Genomic DNA, 17,658 nt, shown 5'->3' with positions numbered 1-17,658 from the left:
TGACTGACACTGGCTAACTGCCTGATAGTAGCAGGTAGTTCATTAGTGTCACTTATGTCCCCACTTAGATATGCCATGTGCTGCTCTTGCACTGTTCATTGAACCCAGGGTTGATCCCCCAGCTTGATAATAATGGTAGAGTAGGGGATATGCCACGCCATAAGGTCATATATTGTGATTGTATTCAATTTTGCTGCTGCTGTGGCCCACAGTGCCTCAAGGGTGTCCAATTTTGAGTTACTAGATCTGTTTGAAATCTATCCCATTTAGCACGGTTGTCGCGCCACACAACACGATGGAGGGTATCCTCAATTTCAAGACAGGACTTCGTCTCCACAAGGACTGTGCTGTGGTCAGCCCTACCGATACTGTCATGGACAGATGCATCTGCAGCAGATAGATGGGTGAGGATGAGGTCAAACAGACTTTTCCCTCTTGTTGGTCCCCTCACCACCTGCCACGGACCCAGTCTAGCAGCAAGGTCCTTTAGAGCTTGGCCAGCTTGGTCAGTATTGGTGTTACCAAGTCACTCTAGATGATGGATGATGAAGTCCCCCACCCAGAGTAATTCTGTGCCCTTGCCACATTCATTGCTTCTTCTAAGCGTGTTCAATATGGAGGGTACTGATTCTGAGGGGTTGGGCGGTAGGTAGTAACCAGCAGAAGGTTTCCTTGCCCATGTTTGACCTGATGCCATGAGACTTCATGGGGTCCAGAGTGAATGTTGAGGACTCACAAGGCAACTCCCTCCCAAATGTACACAACTGTGCCACCACATCACCGGAGGGACAGGACATACCCAGGAATGGTAATGGTGATATCTAGAATGAAAAGATATATGGGTTCTTCAGATTAATGATAGTGTCGGGTGCAATCCGCTGCATACATGTGACTTGCAGGTTCACACATAAACGGGGAGTGATACTACAAGAATTACCACTGTTGTCAATGTTCCTTGGTGTGGGGCCACACTAATAAATTCATCTTGGCATATGTCCTTGCAACAACCACACTGCTTTTATCCTGCGACAGTCAGCAGTTAACATCTTCTGATCTCCAGGACAGACAACAAAATGGCTTCTCAGCAACAAGGGCTACAACCTCCGCACACAGCTCAAAAACCTCTTCCACCATCTCACCATATGAGATTCGAGGGTCTCTAGTAAGGTCCACAGAGCCACATGTATCCATGAGCCACTGGTGTCCTAAAGCAGTGATTTTTCTGCTTAGAATACTCAGGGGATCTCTACAGTAAATGCCCAAGAGTGTTTCCATGTTTGTGGTACTGTGCTACATACTCCCTAACCTTGCAATAATGAGGCTCCAGGCGCCACCTCCTTGGATCCAGGGGGCACTTCGGAGAGAGGGGAAGGAAGGGGGAGACCACATGGAATTGGACAGAACAAGAGGGACTGCACAGTGAGGTTTTAGTTCCGTTAAAAGGAGCTATCCCACCTCTAAACTGGACTCGCCATTCGCTTACAATATATCCATTTTAGACTCTCCGTCAAAAACTCTCCTCGGTCTGTGTTAAAGGGTTTATCTTTAGGCAACTTCTCTTAGTGGAAACATTTTACTTTATTTACAAGACAGCAGCAGCAACTACACGTGTGCATCAAACTCCATAACTAAAGTACTCTTTTGTAGAGTTTCCCCATGCTGCTAACACATTGGTTTACACAGATCATGTGATCTTACAATATAGGATTATACTTAAAGCTACAGTCCTACATTTCCCAAAACTATAATTACTACAGTCTACATCACTCAATAAAGGTCAACAGCGAAAATATTCATACAGCAACTTTCTTCAGCAAAACATCAATCATACTGAACAAAATAACTAATCACCCTTTGGTCTGGTCTTATGGGTGCTTAACTGTCCTAATGCTGCAGCATGGCTGGTGGAAGGCTGCTCTTTTTTTACCGGTGAAGGTTGCAGTTGGCCTTGCAGGACATCCTTGAGAACCTGGCTTTGGACTGCACCACCTCAATTTGAATGGCAGTAACCTAGGCAACAGCAAGGGCACTGGTGGGATTGCAATGATGGCACCATGAATGCTGTCATCTGGAGAGTGGACAGCTGGATCATGCTCAATGGAGCTACTCCATTCAAATGGAGTGGCACCTCAGCAATGCTCGTCCTCTCCTGGAGTACAGATTGTTGAATTGCTGTGACACCCTGCGTGCCCCTTTGAGCATCAAAATCAGCATCAACAATGCCAGCTGTGTGTTCCTGCCTGCCAGCAACCAGGGATCTCATGATCCCTATGTAAGATATCAGGAGGACCCTGCCTGTGCTGCAGCGGAAGCTAAGACAGTGACTATCAGATGCTCCACCATGGGTTGCTCTGGAAGTGCCGCCATGCAGGTGCCCACCACTTCCAAGGTGGAAAGAATGGGTTCAAAACTCTGCGGGATGCCCTGTGACACAGTGAATCCAACTCCTCCTTGCTCCTAGCCGCTGACTGGAGGCTGTCTGACAGGTCGGCCAACGCACCAAGCATCTTGCTGGGCACGTCCATCAGTGTTGTTCTGTAGTCCACACTAACAAGTTCCTCAACTGAGGCCCCTACAACAGAACTGGTGTATGACCTTGCCCTCAATGGAGTTCACACACAAGCTGTCCTATCCCCTTGTCTTGACTGCAGCCACTAATGCTCGGTGACACTATGTTCAGATCCTGACTCGAAAATTATCTCTAAGGTATCCATTATCTGAGCTGGTGGCTGCGAGTGTTAGATCAAGTGACGGTGCATCTCCCTCAGTGCTCACCTCCTCCAGTGGCTGCAATGGGTGAACAGCCAGAAGATCTTGACCATCTGAAAGTACAAAAGTGTAAGGGAGGGTGAGGCTATGAGAGAAGGAAATCAGGAGTTCCATCTGCAGTTTCCATTTCATGGCACCTTTCACAATGAAGGTGAAGAGTGAGTGGAGAGGGTATGTAAGAGCAGCTTACTATCATTCAGCAAACACAAAATTGCTGGAAAAACTCAGCAGGTCTGACAGCATCTGTGGCGAGAAAGACAGAAGCCAGAATTTTCCCCTCGGTGATTTGGGGGCGGGTCCCACTCGCTGATGGGAAAATGACGCGGAATGATGTCGGGAGGAACCCCCAACGTCGTCCTGGTCCCTTTAAATTTTTAGGAAGGCGGGCGGAGAGCGAAATCATCTGTCTGCCCGCTGACCTGTCAATGGCCGATTAAGGCCACTGACAGGGTAATTAAGATCATTAAAGACCTGCCCGTCCAACCTTAAGGCTGGTGGGCATGTCAGGAGCCCCAGTGGGCTTCTGATAATACATGAAACCTCATCCACTGGCGGGATGAGGTTTCATGTCCGTTTTTAAAAAGTGTAATAAAGTTTATGTTGTTTTTGTTAACATGTCCCATCTCGTATGACATTGTCACATTAGGGGGACATGTTAATAATAGTTTTATTTTTCTATTTTTTAACCTTTGTGCACTGTCACTAATCTCCCTGGGACAGCACTTAGTCTCAGGGAGCAGTGTGCTCTTTCGCGCACTTTGACAGCTGGGGATTCCCTCCCCCCCGGCACAGGAAGCGCATAGCTTCCTGTCGGGAAGGCTGCTGCGCGGGCCTTAATTGGCCCACCCACTCAAAATGGCGGCGGGCCCCGTTTCGGCGGCGGGGGTTGGCTGTCCGTCCACCGCCGAGCCAGTGGGGCCCGCATGCCCACCAAGGGCAAAATTCTGCCCAGAGTTAACATTTCGAGTCCGTATGACCCTTCCTCAGAGCTAAAGAGAAGTACAAATGTCATGAAATATATACTGTTTAAGGGGGGAGGCGGGGTGGAACAGATGAAGCTGGAAAGAAGGCCAGAGATAGGTGGAGGCAAAGGAGAGATTGCAAAAGACGTCATAAGCAAAAGGTCAAAGGGATGTGCATGGTGGTGGTCCTGGCTAAAGGAGGTGCTAATGGTGGCATTAAGAGTAGAAAGCAGAATGAGCAAGTGACAGATGGCCCTAGTAGGGGTGGGGTGGGGGAGGGAACGGTGGTGGGAAAAAGATCAAAAATGGGCTAAAAGGTGGGGATAAAACAATGAATGAAAATGGAAACAAATTTTAAAAAAATTAGTGGGAAAATAAATAAATAAATAAAAGTTGAAAAATAAAAATGTATATTGAGAAAAGGGGATCAAAAAGGGGTGTGGATGGAGAAGAGAGTTCATGGTCTGAAGTTGTTGAACTCAATGTTAAGTCCGGAAGCCTGTAAAGTGCCTAGTCGGAAGATGAGGTGCTGTTCCTCCAGTTTGCGTTGGGCTTCACTGGAACATTGCAGCAGGCCAAGGACGGACATGTGGGCATGAGAGCAGAGTAGTGTGTAGAACTGGCAAGCGACAGCAAGGTCTGGGTCACGCTTGCGCACAGACTGAAGGTGTTCCGCAAAGCAGTCACCCAGTCTGCATTTGGTATCTCCAATGTAGAGGAAACCGCATTGGGAGCAGCGAATGCAGTAGACCAAATTGAGGGAAGTGCAAGTGAAATGCTGCTTCACTTGAAAGGAGTGTTTGGGCCCTTGGACGGTGAGGAGAGGGGAAGTAAAGGAGCAGGTGTTGCACCTTCTGCGATTGCACAGGAAGATGCCGTGTGAAAGGGTTGAGGTGTTGGGGGTGATGGAGTAGTGGACCAGGGTATCCCGGAGGGACCGGTTCCTATGGAATGCCACCAGGGGAGGTGAAGGGAAGATGTGTTTGGTGGTGGCATCATGCTGGAGTTGTCAGAAATGGCAAAGGATGATCCTTTGTATGCGGAGGTTAGTGGGGTGAAAAGTGAGGACAAGACTCACGGTTCTGGGAGGGAGAAGGTATGAGGGCAGAGGCGTGGGAGATGGGTCGGACACAGCTGAGGACACTGTCAACCACCGTGGGTGGGAAACCTTGGTTAAGGAAAAAGGAAGACATGTCAGAAGCACTGTTTTGGAAAGTGGCATCACTGGAACAGATGCGATGGAGGTGAAGGAACTGAGAGAATGGGATGGAGTTCTTACAAGAAGCAGGTTGTGAGGAGCTGTAGTCGAGGTAGCTGTGGAGTCAGTGGGCTTGTAATGAATATTGGTGGACAGTCTATCACCAGAACTTGAGACAGAGAGGTCAAGGGAGGGAAGGGAAGTGTTCAAGATGGACCATGTGAAAGTGATGGAGGGGTGGAAATTGGAAGCAAAATTAATAAATTTTTCCAGGTCCAGGCGAGAGCATGAAGCGGCAACAAAACAGTCATCGATGTACCGAAAAAAGAGTTGTGGGAGGGGGCCCGAGTAGGACTGGGACAAGGAATGTTCCACATCCCCCATAAAGAGACAGGCATATCTGGGGCCCATGCGGATACCCATATCCACACCTTTTATTTGGAGGAAGTGAGGCAAGTTTAAGGAGAAATTGTTCAGTGAGAGAACAAGTTCAGCCAGACGGAGGAGAGTGATGGTGGATGCGAATTGTTTGGGCCTCTGTTCAAGGGAGAAGCAGAGAGCCCTCAGACCATCCTGGTGGGGGGTGGAGGTGTAGAGGGGCTGAACGTCCATGGTGGAGAGGAGGAGGTTAGGACCATAGAACTGAAAATTGTTGATATGATATAGGGCATGAGAGGAATCGTGGATGTAAGTGGGAAGAGACTGGACAAGGGGAGAGAGAAAGGAGTCAAAATAAGAAGAAGTGAGTTCCGTAGGGCAGGAACAGGCTGACATGATTGGTCTACCGGGACAGTCCTGTTTTTGGATTTTGGGGAGGAGGTAGAAGTGGGCTGTCTGAGTTTGGGAGACTATGAGGTTCGAAGCTGTGGAGGGAAGGTCTCCAGAGGAGATGAAGTCAGTGACAGTCCTGGAAACAGTGGCTTGATGTTTGGTGGTGGGGTCATGGTCCAGGGGAGGCAGGAGGGAGTGCCTGAGAGCTGGTGCTCAGCCTCAGTGAGGTAGAGGTCAGTATGCCAGACAACAAGAGCATCATCCTTGTTGGCAGGTTTGATAACAAAGTCAGGGTTGGACCTGTTCGGCAAGTTCAGAGTGGATGAGAGGAGCAGAGAAATTGAGACAGCTAATGTCATGCTGACAGTTCTCAACGAAAAGATCAAGGGCAGGTAAGAGGCCAGAGGGAGGGGAATGGTGACAAAACATTACACAAGACTATATATGTACTCTTATCAAAGCCAGACTGGTCTTCCTGGAGAATAGATCAATACTAGTTTCGCTAGATAAATAAATATCCCAGTTGCAATTTTTAACATAGGTAAACTGAGGTCTGCTTCTGCCCTTGCCTCTCTCAAACACTAAACACATAATTTCTGAACAAGAAAACTTGGTCATCAATTTTTACACCTCTTAGAAAGTGGATCAGAAGTGGCAGGACTTACCATTAGCTTCCTCTGTAAAAGGGCAGCCTTCCTGTAAACCATAAACAATTTCAGAAATTACACTCGAAAAAAATAATTTAGCAAGGCTAAAAGTCCAAAGGAATTTTGTTTCATATAAAACCCTGTTTCTGGAATTTCTGTGAGGGCTCTCCAACAGAAGTTTGGCACTGTCCTGGAGAAAAGGCATAGGTTACCATTTTTAGCCATTTACACCTATTTTCCAAGGGTTCCCCTGATCTCCCAGCTCAGTTAATGCCAGACATCAGGAAAATCCAGCCACGGCAAGTTCTGGAGTACAAGTCTTCAGTGCTATTGTGGAATATTGTCAGGGCCCATAGTCTTTGCAGTATCTAGTGCCTTCAGCTGTTTCTTGATATCACATGGAGTTAATCAAATTGGCCAAAGACAGGCATCTGTGATGCTGGGGACCTCCAGGGGAAGCCAAGATGGATCATCTAGCCACATAAATACTGTTATCAAACAAAATTTGACACTGAGCCTCATGAGGAGATAATAGGGCAGATGATCAAAATTTTGTCAGAGGTAGATTTTAAGGAGTGTCTTATAGAAGGAAAGAGAGGTAGATAGATGGAATAGTTTAGGGAGGGAATTTCAGGGCTTAGAGCTTTGGCAGCTAAAAGTACGATCATCAATGGTGGTGCAATTAAAATCGGGACACTGCAGAAATCAGAATTGAAGGGGCGCTGATATCTTCGAGGGTTATACGGCTGGAGCAGCTTACACAGATATAGAGAGGGGCTAGGCTATGGGAGGATTTGAAAACAAGAATGAGAATTTTAAAATTGAGGCACTGACCAAACAGGGCTGATGATGAGTGAGGGAGTCTTGGTGCAAGTTAGAATGCAGGCAGATAGATGAGTGTTAAACAGCCTCAAGTTTATGGAGGATGTTCTCGGTGTCAAATATAACAGCAATGTTGCGAACAGCCTGGTTCAGTCTCAGACAGAGAACCAGATGGAGTCAATGGTTAAGGAACGGTACTTGTAGCAGAGACAAAAGACAATGGTTTTGGTCTTCCTAATATTTAATTGGAAGAAATTTATGCTCATGCAGTACTGGATGGTGGATAAGCAGTCTGACAAATCAAAGACAGTGGAACCAATTTCAGAAGAAACACCAACCCTTAATATATTATAAATAAAAAATAGATGATATCAATATAGAGGTAGGTTGGGGTAAACTGCAAATGCTCCATTAAAATTATTATTGTTTATGCATATTTGTTTTGGCTTGCAAAATTCTGAAACAAGTATGAAGGAACATGAAAAGCAATTATAAAAATCATGTTTAATTGCAGATGGTGTAACAGTGAGTCAGAGTAAGATCTGTGACAAATAATTTAATGATAATAGCTGTGTTATTGCACAGTGGAAAGTACTATTAATAATTACTTCTGTCTGTTAGCTTTTGTGTTCTATATGGATGAGGAAAGCTATTAGACCCATTGGAGTTCATCCCTCCATTGCAAAATTCAATAGCTTCTTAAATGATTTCATGTTTTTTACCTCCACTCCTTGGAAGTGCATTCCATGTTGATCTGACAACTTCCAGGGACCACACAGGATGCAGGGCTGGCTCCTCGGGGGCAAGGATGTGGCTGATGACACCTATGCAGCAGCCTCAGACTCCTGGTGAGAGAAGGTACAATGAGCCTCATGCCAGAACCTGGAGGTTGGTTGAGCACACTATTGGCATCCTGAAAATGAGGCTCCAGTGCCTGGCCAGATCTGGCAGAGCACTGCACTACACTCCCCAGGGGGTGTTGTGCATCATAGTGGCTTGCTGCGTGCTGCACAACTTGGTGATGCAAAGGGGGGAGGGCCTGGATGATGAGGAGATGCAAGAGCTGCATGTCTCCTCCGATGAGGAGGAAGTCGAAGGGGATGAGGGTGATGAGGTCCTGGAAGGCGAGATTACAGGTGATAAGGCCATTGCACTGGCCAAACGAGGCACGTGGAATTGTGAGGCCCTCATTGCCCTAAGGTTCTAGGAGGATGGTGATGAGATGCAGTGAGGACACTCCTGAGATCATCATATTACAACTGGGAATGTCTGACACCTGTCTGGCTGAGGGCAGCGCATATACACTCTCTGAAGAGGCTGATATCATCAAGATGCTGCTGATAAAGGGCAGTCACAAGGACTTGAAGACAACTTGATCCGGTGACAGGCTTCATCACTTGTTGCCTTTAGCACCACACCTTCACCTGTCAGGAATGGTGTCGAGATTGGGTGGCAGCCCCACCTCAAAGGTCCTGAGGGCACACGGAGAACATCACAGAACCCAGTGATCCTTGGGTGCGAGATTCTTGCAGCAAACACAAGCCACATGGAGGTGCACACATCACTAATCTGGACAGTGGCTTTGAAGGCGGCCAATTACTGTGCTCAAAAGGTTACACTCTGCACAGGGAAGAGACCCTGGACTGTGACAGTAGACTTTGTTTTGTGCAGGAAACAAGGTTTCACATCTGATTGACATGAACACTGCTAAACCTTAACAAGGAGCCATGGATGAGGAGACATTCTTGGGAGTGTATTTACAATGGTCAACATTAAGTATTAGTGATTAACACCTGAGCCCACGTTGTGCAAATAAATCTTCTTGACCTTTCTAACGGCTGCTATGTCTTGGTGCTCACCCAGCATCCATAGCGGAGGTTGGAGGCAGCCTGCTGACTACTATGCCCTATTGTCTGTGATGACCTTGGCGGGTATACTCTGGGGGTTCAAGATCTGGAGGGACCCAGCTGCTTTCGGGGTCCTGCTGTGTGGCAGTGGCACCCTCCTTGGTCTGTGGAGCTGAAGTTGCTGAGGCCACAGGAAGAGTGGATTCAAATGGGCTGGACGCTCCCAAGTCACCTGGGTGGTTGGCTCCGGGGTGTGCACCTGCTGATCCTCCTCCCCATGGGTGCCCGAGGGCCCCTGGCTGACCACTTGAGAAAAAGGGGCAGCTGGGGTGAGCTTGAGATGCCCCGCTCCACTCTTGCATTGGCACTGATGGATGCCTGCAAATGCCTCAGCGATGGAGTGCAGCTCCTACAGGAGCAATGTCCTGGACCAAGGTCTCCATGGCAGCCGCCATACTACCAGTGTTGACCTCGATGTGTTGGCATGCCAGCGCTATCACCTCTGAATGAAGGCGGGCGGACTCCTCCATTGTGTCTTGCAATCTGAGGAGTGCAGTGAACATCCCTTCCTGACGTTCCCGAGCTTGCCTTTGCAGCTCCAACAACTGAGTTATGACCGAGTCCAGAGGCTCCTCATCTGACTCAGACTCAGCAGATTTCTGGCCTCCAGCAGTCCTCTGAATGCTGGCAACCTGCAAAGTCCCTGCCTTGTCTGCTGTGGATCAGCCAGTGCGATATGCTCACCAGATTGTGACTTGAGACTACTCCAGAACTAGGTCCCATCAAGATGTGTGTTTCTGCGCTGGTGGAGGGCATGGGTGAGCACTGTGATGGCTCTTCAATTAGAAAGTCATCAGATTCCTCTTCAGGGGTTTCTTTGGAGCTGGAGATGAGGACCTAGCTTGTGGACTCCCTCAGCTGCTTCCCAGAAGTGCCTGCAAATGCAAGGAGAGATAATTAGTGCATAGCAGGGGACTGCGGAACAGGAGAACTCACTCACAGCATGGTTGTCTGATGGATGTTACATTGCTGGATCCTCACTTGGTTGAGCACCACCGACTTCACCGTCAGCACAGGACCGGTCCAGATCCTCGCTGGCCAGCTGGATGGCACTATTCTCAAAGTCTGTGATGACCTTGCTATCAGGCATTTCTCCACCAGTCTGTGGTCTCTCCGTTTTGTTGTGTGCCAGCTTGTCCTGCATGAATACAGATGAAGAGTGTAAACAGGACGTCTGCCAGGCCAGATGCAAAGGATGCCTGGCATGTTAGGGTGTTGAGCGGTACCATGGATGAGATGATGACATGATCCGCAGGGCAGATGAAGTGTGTGTAGGAGAGTGAATGGTGATGTCCTTTGAACTGACAGTGAGTGAGATCCTTGTGGATGTGTGATGGGTTTGTGAGTGAGTGAGTTGAGAGTAATGAGAAGAGTGATTTACCCTTTTGACCCTGGCTGGCTGTCCTCTTTTGCAGGGGGTTGGCGCTGACCATCACTGCCACTGCCTCCACTGGATTAGGCACCTTGCTTGCTGGTCTTCAGCCAGAGCGGGGGTAGAGGACTTCACAGTGGGTCTCCACTGCGTCCAGTAGGTGCTCGAGGGAGATGTTGCTAAATTTGGGGGCAGCACGTTTCCTCCCTTTGGCAGCCATGACTTCCTAGCAGCTTTCGATCCCTTAGAGAGTGTTAGCTCAGTGCATGTTTGCCCTTTAACTATGGTGCCCAGATTACGGAAGGCCTGAGGTGACGGCGGGGCAGGCGAATCAGGTGTTGTCCTGTCTGCAATCAGACGTGAAATCCGTGTCTCTGCATTTTGAAACAAAGTGCCACACAATACGGCAGAAAAAGCCGCCATTGCCGTCGGTGGGTCAAAAGCCACTTTTCCCGCCCGATATCGGACTTTGCCGATTTCTGGGATGAAGTCCCCAGGTCTCATCTAACTTCACCCTTAGCAACTTATGTTGGTGTGGTACTAACTAACTGTTTTTTGTTTATTTCCACGCCCTCTAGAAGATCTCCCTCAAACAATAACAAAATTAACCTAAGAGGAAGACGTTAGAGTGGAATTATTACAATTTCCATCAGGGGGCCTTTGAACGTTGAACTAACTTGGCAACCATCTCGATGCCACTTATTTTCATTCTCTTCAGCCACATTCCAGGTGGAGCTACAGTGCTGAAAAGAATGAAGAGTTTTATTTTAGCCCGTGTTAGAATATATCCATTTCTCCAGAATAGGGTTGTAAATTGACTGGGGCTTATTTCATGACAGAAAGCAGAGCAACAAAGGGCAGGAACTGACACATGTAAAATAGAAATAAAAGCTGCAATGCTTGAAATCCAAAGCTTAAAAATGTACTAAAACTACATAGTAGACCAGTCAGCATCTATGAGATTTAATCTGAATGTTCCCCTTATAGGAAATGGAGCACCATTCATTATAAAAACAACGCAAACTTTTCCAAATGAAAATGATGTCTGGCAGTGTTCTGTGCTGTAATAGTCTAGCAGGGAGTGGATAGGGAGTGGCCTCAAAAGTTCCACTAAGTGCAAAGGATTGGCATAAACATTTTGTCTTGCAAAATATGCAATTAGCTGAGCACAATTGATGGAGCAGATTGACTCTCTAGTCAGCTTATTCATCATAATGGATATGAAATTGAAATTCCTCCTCCATAACATTCTGGGATATTTATCTCAAAGACCTTTCAGCAGCATTTTTGGAGTCAGCTTCCAATTCTTCTGTGGCTGAGACGGCCCCTCAGTTCGAGTATCATCTGGTAGAAAATCCATCTAGTGATGCTTCCTGAAAGTTTTAGTAAATCTAATAAAAGGTCAAACTTACATAATTTTTTTTATTCGCACATGGGATTTAGGCATCGCTGGCTAGGCCAACATTTATTTCCCATCCCTAATTACCCCTGCTCAGAGGGCATTTTAAGAGTCAACCACATTGCTGTGGGTCTGGAGTCACATGTGGGCCAAACCAGATAAGGACAGCAGATTTCCTTCCCTAAAGGACATGAGTGAACCTGTTGGGTTTTTACAACAATCGGCAATGGTTTCATGGTCATCAGACTTTTAATTCCAGATTTTTATTGAATTCAAATTTCACCATCTGCCATGGTGGGATTCGAACCCAGGTCACCCAGGCCAATACCCTGGGTCTCTGGATTACCAGTCCAATTACATTGCTACTATGCCACCACCTCCCCTATTTAGAAACCAGGGGGAGAATTTTCTCCTCGTTGGGCGGGCGGTTCAGGAGCGGGTGCGGGCGGGCGCGGAGCCAATCGCTGCCTGCAATCGGCTGCGTGCCGCCATTTTACATGGGCAGGCCAATTAAGGCCCACCCAGCGTGACGCGCACCCGGTAGCGCTCAGTGCTACCTGCGCGGGCGGGGGGAAGAGGGAGAGTCGGGGCCTGCGCTCTTTCACGCGCATCTCCCTGAGGCATGAATCTGCTTCAGGGAGATTGATTTAAGAATAAAACATTGCAAAAAAGAAAGAAAAAAAATACTCTGGCATAGCCCCTCATGTGACAGTGTCACATGAGCTGGGACATGTTTATGTATTTTAATAAAAATGTTTATTTTAATTTATAATCCTGCCCGTGGATGAGGTTTCATGAGAAATGCGAAGGCTGCCTGGGCTCTTCGCCTGCCCTCCAACCTTAATTTTGGATGGGCAGCCCAGAAAATCAGTTTAATTGGGTAATTAATGGCCTTAACAGGCCTTTGACAGTTCAGCGGGCGCGCAGCTGACTCAGGTGCACGCCTGCCGAACTGAAGATCGGAATGACGTGCAGTGGCGTTGGGATGCATGCCCGACATCACCGTGCGTCATTTAATTTGTCGGCATGTGGGGGTCCGACCCTGCACACCGAACGGAAGATTCTGGCCCAGGTTATGTTAAATAACCATGCATTGGTTAAGCAGTACTTTTGTTAACTCATTGGGCAGAATTTTCTGCCTGTTGGGTGGGTGGGCCCGACCCAATCTCCCGACGATCCCCGCCGGAGAAACGGGCCCCGCCGCCATTTTACGTGGGTGGGCCAATTAAGGCCCGCCCAGCGTGACATCTGGCGGGAAGCGCTATGCACTTCCTGTGCGGGTGGGGGGGGAGATTCCCCAAAAGCGAGAGTGCGCTCTTTCACGCATGCGCACAAAAGAGCGCACATCTCCCTGAGGCTAAGTGCTGCCTCAGGGAGATGGCTGACACTTTGAAAAATATTAAAAATAGAAAAAAATAAATTCCCTAACATGTCACAATGTCACATGAGATGTGACATGTTCATAATTAACATAATAACTTTATGAAAAATTTTAAAACCCTGCATGAAACCTCATCCCGCCCGTGGGTGAGGTTTCATGTTTTATCTGTTTGCCGCCGGGGCTCCTGGCCTGCCCGCCAACCTCAAAGTTGGATGGGTAGGTACACTAAGTACTCTAATTTATCTGTCAATGGCCTCAAGTGGCCATTGACAGGTCGGTGGGCACACAGCTGATTTTGCTGCGGGCCTGACTTCCTGAAAATTTAAATGGACCGGGATGACGTCGGGGGTTCCGCCTGACATCGTCCCGTGTCATTTTACGCATCGGTGAGCGGGCCCCGCCCCCTGCTCGCCGACGGCAAAATTCTGCCCATTGTTTTATTGTTGAACATATTGGCGGGAGTAAGTGAGCTCAGTGGAAGTTACCTGATTTAAACGTCAGTGCCACTACAAATGCATCTCAAGCACTCACTTGCCCGTGATGCAGCCTTGATTTCCAAATCATTTCCCCTGAATAGATTTACATTCAGGCTCCAGCTGCCCCCTTTCTCAGTTTCGCCATCTTCAGAAAAAAAAAGCTACCTGTCCATTAATCTTCAGGCTCCCAGTCTACTACCCAGCCTGAATCCCCAGGGCTCCTTGACTGCCATTGTGAGGACCAGAACACCTCGTCCAAGTAGGCATGATGTCCTCCTAAGATCTGCTGATGTTCTGGGAGGCCAATGTATAGCTCCACCTTGGCCTTGCTCACTTTATGTTACTGGCAATATATGGGTCTCTGGAACCTCTGTCTCTTTCAAAGTTACATGGCTATTCCCAGAAATAGGCTAGAGCTTAACATACCTTCATTCTAGCTGACCTTTTGGCCCATCCGAAGAGTGTCACCATTGGAAGTCTGCATGGATCCTTGCTATATCTGTTTTTCTGCAGGATATATTGAACAAACGCTTTGTTCTCGTCTTTCTGAGGCTCGCTTCCGACTGCTTTTTCCAATTTATGTGTCCTGCTCTTGTTCTGATCTAAATAATTTCCTTAGCCATGCTTCAAATTTCCATTTATCCCTTATCTATACTTGGTCCATCTCTGACTCTTCCCTTCCTTTTCTCTTTCCCTCTCTCCTTCCCCCAGAGCTCGGGATGAGTTTTCGACAGACACCTATTACAAGTCAATCCATGTATTTTACTTCTTTCTACCCCATTTCTTTTGAGGACTCCATTCCTTTCTCCCAATTTATCTGGCTCATGTGCTCTGATGATGCCACCTTCCATACTAGTGATTCTGAATAGTGCCCCTTTTAGCTAAGCTCAGAATTGTATTAAGCTATGCCAGGCAGCATCCTCGATTGGAATTGTCCCATTTCCTGTACTTCAGCTCCCACTTTTTGCCCCTCCTCAAAATGGTAATAAGACTCGCTTTGGCCTCACATTCCATCCCACCAGCCTTACATTCATCTGGTCACCCTCTGCTATTTCCATTACCTTCAATATGATCCCACCATCAAAATCATCTTCCCCTGTCCTCTACGTTCACCTCTTCTCCATGCCCATCATCTTTTGTCCTTCCCCGAGCACCTTCTTAGACAAGCACAAGAGGTGCAACAACTGTTCATTCATACCTTTGCCCAGTGGACACTCCAACCAGTAAGCCTTAACAAGGCCTTGAATCCTATCTACAGAATAGGATCTTGATCAGCATAAAGTGGGCAGAGCCCAAGAATTAAAGATGGTCATGGGAGAAACAAGAAAACAAGAGTGCTATAAGTGGGCTACTTTATAGGAAGAGGAATAGACCCCCTCAGCTCCTTGAGGCTATTCTACCAATTAGATCACGGCTGAGCTATACGTCAAATCCATTTACCTGCCTTGTTCTACATTCCTTGGTAATCTTACCCAACAAAAACTGTCAGCCTTGAAAATTTCAATTGACCCAGCATCCACCGCCTTTTAAGTGAAAGGGTTCTAGATTTCCACTACACTTTGCATGAAAAAATACTTTTTGATTTCACTCCTAAATGGTCAAACTCTAATTTTGAGATTATGCCCTCTTTTTCTGGATTCCCTACACTGCAAAATGCATGTTAACAACAGCAAAACACACATTAACATTTAAACTGTCCAAAATAGTCTTACGAACTGAGCTGTAATTTTTAAAATTAAGATAATGCAACATAAAAAATGACAGTTTGAAAATATATTTTTACTCTACCCAGATCCCATGGAGACTGACTGGAATTTATGTGACTACATTTACAAGTTCATCAAGTATACAATTAGAATAGAGCTGAATCATGACACATCTAATCATAAACTGGGTGATAGCTTTCACAGATGTTTACAAAAATAAACTGAAACAAAGAATTATACCATGAGAATAGCATATACTGATCTTCAACATTTTTTATATGTAACCGTTCATGGATTGTGAGCGTCACGTGCAAAGCTGGTATTTATTGCAAATTGCCCTTGAGAAGGTGGGGGTGAGGTGCCTTATTGAACCCCTGCAGTCTATGTACTGTAGGTAAACCCACAGTGCTGTTAGGGAGGGAGTTCCCTCCCTAACTGACCCAGCGGCAGTGAAGGAACAGTGATATATTTCCAAGTCAGGATGGTGAGTGACTTGGAGGGGAACTTGCAGGTGATGGTGTTTTCATGTGCCTGGCCTTCATCTATCTAGGTGGAAGGAAAATAGGAACATAGGACTTAGGAGCATGATGGGGCCATTCGGCCCCTTGAGCCTTCCATTCAATAAGATCATGGCTGACCTGGCTTTGGTCTCAAGGCAACTTTCCTGTCTGCCCCCTATAATCCTTGACTCCCTGATCTATCTAACTCCACCTTGAATAAATTCAAAGACCTCGTCTCAGCTGTTTTCTGAGGAAGAGATTCCACAAACTAACGGCCCTCTGAGGGAATTGTTTTTTTTCTCATTTCCATCTTAAAAGGAAGGCGTGGTAGTCTTAAACTGTGGGTGGAATTTTCTGTGTGTGTTTGGTGGTGTGAGCGGACAATATGTCGAGAAGGCCAGAAATTGGTTTCACAACGTCGTGAAATCAGTTTGTGATCGTCCACTCAGCCCGTCGATGGAATTTCATTATAATACATCTGCATGTCATTATAAGGCCAGCCTGCCGGAATCATCTTCCCGCCACATTGGATCATCCTCCCACATTGACGGGAAAACACACGTGCAAGTCTTGACAAGTGGAACGTGCAGAAGTCAGGACTTACCGCCAGAGCCTTGCTCACATCGTGGACATCTGAGGAACAGAAGATGCCGGAGCCTGACAGCAATGGCATACTGGAGGAACGTCCATGACATGCTGGATGGATTCTTATGGACATGGCTCCACTCCGAAGCAGCTCACAGAAGTTGGAAAGTCATCGTTGAGGGTCTGCTCACAATGGATGATGGTCAAGGGGGTGGAGAGGAAGGTCCAGCTGTGTTTGGGAGAGGAGGATGTACCGGGGGGGGTGGGAACGGAAGGTCTAGGTTCGACTGGGAGAGGAAGAGGTGTCCAGGGGGCAGGGGGCGGGTGAGGTTGGGAGGGGGTGAAGAAGGTGTCGGGGGAATGAAGTTGAGGTGGGATTGAAGGTGTCAGGGGCAGGTTGGGGGGGAGGAGTATGGGGGACCAGGGGGTATCGGGGGGAGAAGACGGCAACTGGGGAGTTAAGTGTAAGGGGGTGGAAGGTGTAAGGGAAGGAGTTCAGAGAGGGGAGGAAGCCCAGGGGGAGACAGGAGTGCAGAGAGGAGAGGAAGCCCAGGGGGAGACAGGAGAGCAGAGAGCGGAGGGAGTCCAGGGGGAGACAGGAGTGCGGGGAGTGGAGGAAGCCCAGGGGGAGACAGGAGTGCGGAGAGCGGAGGGAGTCCAGGGGGAGACAGGAGTGCGGGGAGTGGAGGGAGTCCAGGGAGAGGAAGGAGTGTGGAGAGGTGAGGGAGTCCGAGGGAAGGAAGGAGTGTGAGGAGAGGAAGGATTCTGGGGGAAGGAAAGAGTGCGGACAGGAGAGGGAGTAAGGGTGGAGGAAAAAGTAAGGTTGAAGGAAGAAGTAAGGCTGAAGGAAGTCTGGAGGAAGGAGCCGGGAGTAGATAAAGACTAAGTGGCGGGGAGGGGAAGTCTGGGGTGAGGGGAAAGGACTGAGGGGTGAAGTCGGGGGTGGGGAGGGGTTCCAAGGGAGGCAGGGGATTTTTGGGAAGGAAGGGAATGTGCACCTGGACATCCCCGAAAAAGGACTGTATCTGGTGGGTCATGGAGGGGAGGTGGAAGGTGATGCCAGGTGGGTCAACAGTGATGGGGGAAAGGAAATAGGTGACTGGGGGAGGGGAAAAGATGGGGGAGCGCATGATAAACCAAATCAAGACCATGCTGTCTAAATT

General features: G+C 47.8%; 1 long non-coding RNA gene across 1 annotated transcript in view; it reads right to left on the bottom strand.

The window, feature by feature from the left end:
• LOC144679638 (uncharacterized) overlaps positions 1–17,658 on the bottom strand; it is a 46,147-nt gene that overhangs the window by 10,871 nt on the left and 17,618 nt on the right. Inside the window, exons 2-3 of the long non-coding RNA XR_013576383.1 lie at positions 7,892–8,014; positions 6,366–6,396 (exon numbers count right to left, since the gene is read on the bottom strand). This is a non-coding gene — a long non-coding RNA (uncharacterized LOC144679638). The remainder of the gene's footprint in view (positions 1–6,365; positions 6,397–7,891; positions 8,015–17,658) is intronic.

The sequence above is a fragment of the Cetorhinus maximus genome, chromosome 4 (genome assembly GCF_964194155.1).
Source record: "Cetorhinus maximus chromosome 4, sCetMax3.hap1.1, whole genome shotgun sequence".
Taxonomy (NCBI): Eukaryota; Metazoa; Chordata; class Chondrichthyes; order Lamniformes; family Cetorhinidae; genus Cetorhinus; species Cetorhinus maximus.
The sequence above is the reverse complement of the archived record's forward strand: the minus strand, read 5'-3'. Positions and strand labels throughout refer to the sequence as shown.